Raw genomic sequence first — 9436 nt, forward strand, 5'->3', positions numbered from 1 at the left:
CTACCAAATTTAGATCATTTCTACCGCATATACCGCACAGCCATACTTGATCCCTTTTGTCCCTTGATATTTATTACTCTGCCACCAAAGCTTAATGTTTACAGTTAATCTGTCAAGATGTCACAGTGCTACAGAGATAGGGCTGAGATCAGATAATCAGATGTTGCAGTAGAAACAAGTCTCCATGGTGGCTGCTCACACACATATTGGCAACATAATGACATCATTCATAAAGTCCGATTAACATTTGAACATGTAGTCTGTTAAAGTTGACAGAACCATTCATCAAAGGTGCACTCCAGTAGTAATGGCTTACATGAAATGCTACACAGCGTTTCTTCTAAAATGCATTCATGAAAAAGTAATGGACTGATTTAAAATAGTTAATACGCATTAGACATATCTAAATTGTCCCAGAGGTTCCAGCAGCGGCTGCAGTGTTATGGTGCTTTTCCACTACACAGTCATGGCACGGCTCGGTAAAGGTGCTTTTCCATTACAGCTGAGATCTCTAGTTCCTCCTCAGTGGGGGCGGGGTCATTGTGGGGCCGCATTGTCCCCCTCTCTCTTTTTTCGATCCTCTCGTCAGCTCCAAACTCACTCGTCTGTTCCTCGATTAGGGATCACAGCATGGTTTTCCACACAGCAGTCATTTCAGTGGGCGCTGTTGCCGCCATGTTTTTTAAATTACTTGGTTTGATTTTCATGTTGGACGTCCCACTCGCACTCTTCCTGGGATAACGCTCTGCCCAATCAGTGGAAGGCATTCGGATGACGTCATGTTTTAGTATTGCTTTTGCTCGCTTGGAACCAGGGCTGAGGCGGTACTAAATAGTACCTGGTACCAGGTATTAGGGCTAGTGGAAAAGCAAAAAAAATGGGCTGTACTGTACCACGCTAGTGGAAAAGCGCCATTAGAATACACACACAGAGAAGTTAGGTGGGTTATTAACGTAAATGAAACCAACTAGTGCTCATAAACCGGATCAAACCAGAAACCGGCACAACCCCACTAAACAAATGCTATGTTTCTTCTTCACTAGGCACGCTTAAATGGCTCAACTGTGGCACAATAGCTTGACACATAACTGTGTCTGACCTGCCAAGACAAGTCAGTGCGCTTAAGTGCATCACTGCCCCCCGCTGATGTTGAAACATCATTATCTGCGCTTCTATTTGTCATTATTGGAATTATGAATGAAATTGATTGAGCAGTTTATCAGCCTCAATTATCGTGCATCACTCTAAAACGTCCTTTTTTGCTAAATTGTTTGTTTCTGTAATTTTAGATAAATGGGTTGTCCAGGATAGGAGGGATCCACCTGAAGGACAACGTCAAGAGGATCATGGAGAAGTAAGTTTGTAACTCTCTGTCAAAAAGATGTTATTAACTCATTGGCTGCCAGCCATTTTCAGAGCAGAGAGCCCCATACTGCCAGCCATTTTAGAGCATTTTGACCGATCCATCAAGACCCACAGAATATTGTGTTCTTTGACTATGTAAACACTGAAACTACCAAGAGAAGAGTAGACTCTCTTCTTTCATTAGGAAAAAAAGTTTGTTTCTACCTTTTTCCGTTCTTTAGTAAATGGCAGTAGAACATAATCTGGTTTCATTAAAAACACCTGTTTTTTTACCAAAACACTGCGGAAAGAAACATGTCAAGCAGAACAGTGACTTTGACGTCAATAGTTTTTGCTTTAGTGTCACCTCAAATATCTGAACAGTGTTTTCCTTCTATAAAACAACAGGGATGGGGTGGGTGCATAGCAGTCTCTGAATAATGTCGTGAAACTTGAGCATTTCACCATATTTTGTTATGATTCACTAGTGCTATTCCCGTTTAAGTCCAGAGCTGGAGTTACCTGTTGTCATCTGGGGTCTGTAGACTGACCTACTAACTTTTGAACTGGATGATGTCACCACTGTGGCTCATTCACTTTGCTACGGCTGGTTTGTTTACCTGGAACTTGCTACTGCTTTACTGTTAACATGGTTAGTTTCTGTGTATTTCTGAATTGGTAAACAAGCAGACCAGACAAAATTTTGGTGAAATGAACGAGTTTCGCATAGAGATGCGCAGATCGATTGGCAATCGGCCGATAATGCCCCCTATTGGTTTTGATCGGAGTTCTCAAAATAGATCAAATCAGGCCGATCAGATGTTTCATATATATATATAAAGACAGTGCATTGACTGCATGCAGGGTGGGAATTTCACGGCGGCCATGGCTGCCATTGCCCTGCACTTTGGCCTTGATGCAGCGTGGAAAAAAAAACTTGTGCAGCCACAGTGGCCTCTGTGCCCCTGGCCCGGTCAGCGTAGCGATCTTAGCAGCAGATACTGCTTTTGGTGATCGGTGATAGGCCCCAAAAATCCTGATCGATGCATCCCTAGTTTCGTAGCAGATAATGCATTATTAAGAGGCTGCCTTTCGTTGCCCCGGTCACTTGCATTATATGGATATACGTGGCTCTGGACTCCAAATGATACCAAAGTTATCTGGGTGAGTAAATGATCGCATTTTATGCCAGAAACAAGGTCCAGGTTGTAAAAAAAATAGCAGTTGGCCTTTAAGCATCAACACCAGTCCAAAATGTTGAAACGGTGGTCTTGCCATGTAATGAATCCTGACAGTTTGGATGAACCCATGGACCCTCATTCTAGCACCACCAGTAGAACCACTGTGACGTCCACATTAAACACAACACATTTGTTAGCAAAAATTAACCAGTGAAAAATATTGCGAATTGATTATTTGGCCTTTTTAGTCATTTCCTTTTTGTATCCACAGGCTGATGAGCAATGACCTCATGAGCAAATTCAACATGAAAGGAGGGAGGGGCAAGCTTGCCTTCACCAAGCTACGCCTTCTCAGTGTCATTACAGGTAAAAAGCGTATTTTAAGTGCTCTCTCTGTTTCTCTCTCTCTTTCTCACACACAGGGTGAATTCCAATTCCCCCCTTAGCCCTAGCCTTTGGCCCTACCCCTTCGTTTTGTGCATTCAGAAGAGGATAAGGGGGAAGTGGTAGGGCTATCTGGCCCTTAAAATGGAGATTTTTCAGAGGCACACTTCAGACTGAGGGGTATGACAAGTTTCCGAGAATGCATCTCGCGGCAACTGGCAGCGGTAGCTGTAAAACGAAAAGCTGTTTTATTTCTCGCTGTAGTGCTGTCATTACGTCACTTTAAGTTTTAATATTTTTCCATGCGAGATAGTAATTGTCTAGATCCCCAATGTGCAGTTAGTTTACCCAAAGGATGGCTGTTTAGAAGTTTGCTCCAACGTTTTTCAGAGAACTGAAGCTCCACCTGTGGAGCAGATCAATGGCTCATCACAGAGGCAGCAGCATGTCTGGAGAGCTCGTCGGCTGGCCAACCACCGTCGTCATCCCGGGAGAAACGACGATTGCTAATTAACTTACCCGCAGATTTTTAGAGGTTTACCGCCGGCTGGTTACATTCTTTTTAGGAGACAAATGCTGGACTCATTGATGAAATGTAACAATTGTGGCAGTCACATTAGTTTGTTTGAATTAAATGTGAGGCTTCATGTGTGTATTGGACAGAAGAGCAGCGCTGCCTGGGGGCTCTGTAGTCTACATACATAAATCACCACATTTAATTTTAATTCAATGAATGTTTTACAATGAACCGATCGTCTGCATTAAATTTTATTAAGTTGACATGTTTGAATACAGGATTTGTGGCAAAAACTTGGCACGTCTGCTTACGTGAACGCCAAGGGAGACTACTGATGACCTATGTGATTGTTGAAGGGGTGTCTCAATTCGTAGGGGTTGATTTTTGACCCCTACCCCTTGTAGCTCTGTTTCAAGGGTTAAGGCAGGAACACACCGGCCCAACCGTTGACATCTGAAGCGTTTGGGGAGACTCAGACGAGGTCAGGAACAAATATGTTTGGCGTGTTCAACTTTCGGAGCCACGTGGACGTTGTCGGCTCCGATTGAGCATGCGAAGTCTGAGGAGGAGGGCTGTTGGACGTCTGAGCCATTGAATTCTCTGACTGGTTGTGTGCCAGCTGAATGGCCGTTCTGATTGGCGGTGTGCTAGCAAATCAGCGTGGTGTGCGGGAGGGCGGAATACTGTGCGCACTCCGTTCCATCATTCCCCGTGTTCATGTTTTGCAGTAATGGCACGAGACAAGTTATGTCCATTTAGGAAGAATTAATCCATGTTAGTTTGGTAATGCCTCACTGCATGTTTAGTATGCAGCTGTTTTTATCTGAAATACTTAAGTTTTGTTTTGATCTAAAGTAAAGAGAGTTGCGTGCATAAGCCTCTCTTTACAACTCACAACACAAGCACCACCTGCTTATTGCATCTCACGCAAGTGCAGAACATACACGCTACTGTGGAGTAGGCAGCACGTGGAAGCGATGTGTTTCAGTGCAACTTTTCTGCCGAATGGGTCAGACAAGAGGCAACGTAGTGGTCAGATAAGGCAGTTGGACGTCTGGGCAGTGTGTGGGGGCCTTTAAGGGGTAGGGGTAGGGGTAGAGATGAAAATAAGAATTGGAATTCACCCTTACTCTTACTGTAGCCTGACTTGTCCTGTACTCTGAAGTTTCAAATATTTCTTACAGAGAGTGTCCTGAAGACTCCAGGGAGGGAGGAAGAGACGGTGGCCAAGATTTGTGAGGCTGTGGCCTTCTGTCTTAAATATGCCCCAGACAGGGTGGGCGGAGGTGGCAGGAAAAGCCAGATTCAGCAGTGAATTTTATTATTATTACTCTCCTGCCACCTCACTCTGTCTGCACTGTCCTGTTATTGTTGTTGTTGTTGTTTTTAAATGTTGTTAACTGTTCTTTAAAAGTTTTAAATATTTATTGTTTTTAAATGTTGAAACTGTTTTGTTAAATGTGTTAAAATGTTAAAATGTTAAAACTGTAGTATTATGTAGTATTTATGTCTATCTAATAAAAGTAGAGAGCCAAGAAATCGGCTACACCTACAGTTAAATATTACCTATAAAATTATGATCTGGCTCTCAACAATAAAAGCGTAGTTTTAACCCTAACCCCTAACCCTTTTTTTTTGTTCGTGACAACTGTTTTGATGTTTGCTCTGAAGCAGAATTTAAATATTCTTAAGTATTTTATTAAAAAGCCTTTTTGTTAACCAGTCTTAGTCATTTACCCATACATCTAAACAGTGTTTTAAATACTTACCAACAAAAGTTTAAACATCAAACGCCAATGTTGGATAGACACTGAATTCTAGTTAAATGAAAAATGGGTTGAAATCAAAACCAAACATTAGTTTGACATGAAATTATACTGTTAAATAGAGGTTGAACTGTAATTGAACATGAAAATCTGTTCGACAGCAAAATCCAATATTGGTTTCATATCAAAATATAATGTATGTTGGATTAGACTTAAAGTTCACATGTTGGGTGGATGTTATATTTTAATTGAAAAGAGTTGATGTTTAAACACAACGTTGATTTGATAATAAAATCCAACATCGCATAACTATGTTGTATTGTAGCTGAAAATGAAAATTGGGATAACGTCTAAACGTAAATTTGATATTAAAATCCAACGATGGATAGATGTTATATTTTAGTTGAAAATGCAAGTCAGGCAGGTGTCTAGATCTAACATTGAGCTGATATCAAAGTCCAACATTTGCTGGATGTTATATTTTAGCTGAAAATGAAAATCTGGTTAACGTCTAAACCTGACGTTGATTTGATATAAAAATGTAACAACTGTCTAACATTGGATTTTGATATCAGATCAACGTTAAGTTTAGATGTTAACCTGATTTTCATTTTCAACCAAATATTAACGTCTATTCAGCGTAGGAGGCCAACGTCTCTATGACGTCTAACTGACGTCTGGTGCCAGCTGGGTTGATGTTTCTGGATGTTCCTCGTGTTTCCTTGTATTCTGCCTGTGTTGCCTTTTGGTAGGTGTTTTGGATTTAAGTTTTTGCATTTTTGATTTGTTTGAGACTTTTCTGTTGCACTTTGTTTAGCCGTTTTTAGTTGCTACTTAGTTTTTTTTTTTTTTTTGGTCTCTCTCTTTTGTGCTCCTAGTTTTTTGTTTTTTTTGGACTTCAGCTTTTGATTTACTAGTGCATTGCCTGTAGGGAGCATGTATTCCTATCAAAAGTGGGAGGTTAAGTAGTTTTTTCATGGATGGCTAAATGAGGCTTTGTTTGAAGGTGGGATGTCAGGGATATAACTGGCTGTTTTTGACTACTTTAAATTTGACCTTTATAGTTCACCTTAAAAACTATTTACCTTACCTTGTTTGGTGTCATTATTTTCAGCACAACCTCACGTGTGACTGCACAATTTTTATTTCATTTTGATATACTATATTGACACTATGGACTTAGAATCACAAAATAACATAAAATAAAATTAGGAAAAGTTAGATTTGTTTACTGTGAAAACCACATACATGTTTAACAAACCAATTGTATTAGTTATGATGCAAATAAAAATTGCTGCAGGCAATGCTTCAAGCTCAGGGCTCCTCAGCTCATTCCTGCCTGTTTCACATTCAGCAGTCTCCTCATTGTTTTCACCCACAACACAAAGAAATGACTACACTACACACTAAACACACTACATTAAACATTATATAACACACTACCTATACACTCCAAACACGCTATATGTCACAAATCTCTCACCCCGTAAAATTCGTCATCTCTGTCGCTGTCTGTACCACTGCCGGTGTCCCTCACACAACTTTCCCGGTTCCTCAGCAACCAAACTTGCTGCTTGTGGACACTTTCGTGACAAATACCGTTTTTACCATTTCTTCCTGCACCAGACACAAAGCAAATGTGACGGAAAAAGCATGGCGGATATTATTTACCCTAAGTCTGGCTTTGGACGTGCCAGTGCGTCCGGACCGTCGACTCAGGAGGTGGGCCAACAGTCAGTTAAGATGCAAAGAACAGGACCAAACCACTGGCAAAATCCCGGTCCAGCTCACGCTGCTGCAGGCATAAATCCGCTTGTTTGTTAAGGCAGGAACCCAATGGCCCAACCACTGGACGTCTGAAGCGTTTGGAGAGTTTCGGACGAGGTCAGGAACAAATATGTTTAGTGTGTTCAGCTGCGTCGGAAGTTTTCTGAGCCGCGCTGACATTGTCTGCTCCGACTGAATATGCAAAGTCTGAGGAGGAGGGCCGTTGGACATCTGAGCCATTGGGTTCTCTAACTGGCGGTGTGCTAGCGAATCAGCACAGTGCGTGGGAGGGTGGAATACTGTGAGCGCATTGGTTTTCTACACACTCCATTCCATCATTCCCCGTTTTCATGCTTTGCGGTCCTGGCACAAGACCAGTTGTTATGTCTGTTCAGGACGAATTAATTTGTGTTTGTCTGCTAATGCCTCACTGCATGTTTAGTGTGCAGCTGTTTTATCTTAAATGGTTAAGTTTTGTAGGGGCTGTAGCTCAGTGGGTAGAGCTGGTGGACTGGTGATCAGACGGTCACAAGTTCGAGTCCCGGCTCCCCTGGGTTGAACTGAGCTACATGTCGAAGTATCCTTGAGCAAGATACTGAACCCCAAAATTGCTCCTGATGTGCAGATGCCATCAGTAAGGGTCCTGCGATGAGCTGGCAACTCATCCAGGGTGTACCCTGGCCTATGCCCATTGTGTGAAACTGGATTTGGCCCCAGTAAGCCCCGCAGCCACTTAGGGGGAAATGGCAACATCCCGCGACCCTCACGGAGTAAGTGGAAAGAAAACAAAACAAAATTAAATTTTGTTTTGATCGAAAGTAAAGAGAGTTGCGTGCATAAGCCTCTTGTTAACTCACAACACAAGCACCACCTGCTTATTGCATCTCGCACAAGCGCAGAACGTACACGATACTGTGGCGTAGGCGGCACATAGAACCGAAAGGGTCAGACAAGAGGCAACAGAGTGGTCGGAGAGGGGTCGGATAAGGCAGTTGTGTGGCAGACGTGTGTGGCGGGCTTTAAGTTATGTTATGTCAAGTGAGCTCTGCAGTGATTGGCTCTGGTGCGCACATGGCTGTGGTTGACAATGCTAGCGGAATCCCTAAAGCATTTATGAAATAATTCATTAACGGTATCATTGTAGTCCAAACAAATTCGATGTTGCACACCCTTAAGCCAAGCAGCAGCCATGTTGAAACTCACAGATCAGTCTGATCCTGATCTGCAGAGATATTTGAGGAACACATACACAGACAGACAGAGATTCCTTGCTTTTATAGAGAGATTAAAGCTCACCTTTTTGTTGCCTCTGATACTGCCTCTTGTCTGATCAGCATTTGGGTCCACCTTTTGGTTTTTCCCCTTTAAACCAAAAAAATCTAGAAAGAGAAAAATCTAGAGAGAGAAAGATAAAATGTAGTGACAAAAGAAAGGGTGGTGGATGTAAAGTGGTGTGAATTTTCTCTATGCAACATACACTAAAACTGATATACAATTTTTTTTTTTAGGTGGGCCTTGTTCCAGGTATTTAAAATTCACTTTGCATCTGGACTCTGTTCACTGCAGTACAAAACTGCATCTGGGCTGGAGTGGCTATCTGCTTCTCAAAACTGAGGCTGCGCTGATCTGCAATTACGGTAGGGAACAGACCGACTATAGATATGTATTTTTTATAACCCACTTCAAAAAACCTGAACTATCCCTTTAAACTATTTAAGTAATGCAATATTTCAAAATGTATACAAGTTACAAAATTGTTCAAATAACACACTGAGTGGTCTGAACGTAATAAGGTCACAGCTCCTGAGAAAGGCTTTTGTCTTGTGTTACGTATGCGTATGTTTCCCCATTCATGTGTATTTAAGAGTGTATGTGTGGCTTGTGTGGCCTGAGATTGTAGTGACAAAAGGAATAATGCAATATAGCAGAGCCATTTCCTGTTCCTCCTTTTCTAACCCTGCAGACACAGTTAATCTTCCTCTGTGCCTGGTCTTTACCACAATGCCTTTTTTCACACTAAGGCTGTGATTCAGATCAGTGTTCAGGCAGCTCGACCTGTTGGACAAGAAAGCAGCTGAAAGATGAGACTGTTCAAATGGTCCATTATTCACTTAATACTAACACATACAATTTCTCACACACACACACAGACATTGGTAATGGGTGGGGAGTGGAAAGGGTAAAGTTGCCAGCAATCATAACATCTTAAATACATAGCAAACTGAGAGTGTTTTATTTTTTGTTAGTGGTTGTATTTTTAAATCCCTGGCAGCACAGCCAGCCAGTTGATGTTTTTCCACATAGTTCTGTGTACTTATGTGTGTCAGCCTGAAGTCCATTCATTACTATGAGAAACACTGTAATCTCTGTTTAGATGCCCTGATTATGTTGAAAAATGTTTACTTTATGGACAGACCATGTGCACTGTGTGCTACAGGAAGTTACCATAAAACTGACTGATGAATTCAACAAACCTA

The 9436-nt window shown here is 41.8% G+C and overlaps 1 long non-coding RNA gene across 1 annotated transcript; it reads left to right on the forward strand.

Annotated features, from left to right (window-relative positions):
* The first annotated feature begins 1303 nt into the window (after window positions 1-1303).
* On the forward strand, window positions 1304-4713 carry LOC119033122. Its single transcript, XR_005079166.1, has 3 exons — window positions 1304-1354; window positions 2797-2891; window positions 4611-4713. It is a non-coding gene; the product is annotated as an uncharacterized LOC119033122 (long non-coding RNA).
* The last annotated feature ends 4723 nt before the right edge of the window (window positions 4714-9436 follow it).

The sequence above is a fragment of the Acanthopagrus latus genome, chromosome 15 (assembly GCF_904848185.1).
Source record: "Acanthopagrus latus isolate v.2019 chromosome 15, fAcaLat1.1, whole genome shotgun sequence".
In the NCBI taxonomy this organism is placed as follows: domain Eukaryota; kingdom Metazoa; phylum Chordata; class Actinopteri; order Spariformes; family Sparidae; genus Acanthopagrus; species Acanthopagrus latus.